General features: G+C 43.3%; 1 protein-coding gene across 7 annotated transcripts in view; it reads right to left on the bottom strand.

Annotated features, from left to right (window-relative positions):
* The window catches only part of LOC109475623, an 8,218-nt gene that overhangs the window by 3,478 nt on the left and 3,503 nt on the right, over positions 1-1,237 (bottom strand). The gene's annotated exons all lie outside the window — the stretch shown is intronic.

Below are 1,237 nucleotides of genomic sequence, written 5' to 3' on the forward strand. Positions count from 1 at the left end.
CTAAATATCAATAAACATTAATTATCTATTTGGAGATAAATAATGATGGATGAAATACTCCAAACATTATCATATCAATAATCATGAAGCTCAGGTTGCCGGCTTCTTTTCCCTGGGAATCCTGCCCATCAAGTAGAACTCGTCATTTGGCCTCATGTCGGTCAGGTGAGCCATCCTGTTGGACAGTGCGAACAGAGCAGCGATGGCGCCGATGTCCCACGCGTCCTCTCGGTCCAGGCCGTGCTGTTCCAGCTTGTGGAAGTGCCCCTCCGTGATGGTTTCCGAGGCTCCCACAGCGGTGGCAAACTCCAGAATGGCCTTCTGTCTCGCATCAAGGTCAGCTATATGCCAGTTGGTGGCAACCTAGGTTAGAAAAACCAAAGGACCATTAATGGTCATCTAGGAAAGACATTTCATCTAGAAAGAATGTTTCAAACCTGATGGGTAAGAAATGCATGTTTTTGTCAAGGCAATTTTATTGAGATCCAACAGCTTTATCATGTCCAAAGAGGAACCCTGGAACGTATGCATGTAACTGAAGACACTGACAGTGTCAGTGTAATAAATAGTTAAGCCCTAGTCACATATATCTTAAGATGCACCTATGATGAGGGTTTCAAGCAGATTTCAGATTATGCTACTATTGTTCTGTATGTTGCAGATTCAAGAAAAAACCCTTTTTTCTGAAACCTATGACGTAAGGCACAATTGTCGCAAAAAAAACATTATAATTGCATCATGTATGGGCTTTAGGTTGAGTTGTTCACCTGATCAGCGAGGAGAGGCTTTTTGGAGTAGATCCGCAGCAGTGCTCCATGTGCAACCACACAGTACAGACAGCTGTTGGTAGCGCTGGTTGCCACAACAATCATCTCACGGTCGGCCTTGGTCAGGTTACCCGTTTCCTTCGCCATCAGGGCATCATAGTACTTGAAGAAAGCTCGGAACTCCTCTGGCCGATGAGCCAGTGCCTTGAAGACGTTGGGAAGGAACCCTGACTGGGTAAGAAAGAGACATGGTGTGACATGGGGTTCATAGAACCAAACCTGTCTTCTTCTAGCTTGTTCTTTAAGATTTCCAGCGAACTGGTGGTTGAAGATGTAAGATATGAGAATTAGCATTATGTTATAAATTTAAATGTTGTATTGTGTTTAAATGTAAGGTTTATTGAATGGCCTTAAGATCACAATAAACACATTACCTTTTCTTCCACTTCATCCATCAGGTCCTGTATGTC

The sequence above is a fragment of the Branchiostoma belcheri genome, unplaced genomic scaffold, assembly GCF_001625305.1.
Source record: "Branchiostoma belcheri isolate BF01 breed outbred unplaced genomic scaffold, Haploidv18h27 scaffold34, whole genome shotgun sequence".
Classification (NCBI taxonomy): Eukaryota; Metazoa; Chordata; class Leptocardii; order Amphioxiformes; family Branchiostomatidae; genus Branchiostoma; species Branchiostoma belcheri.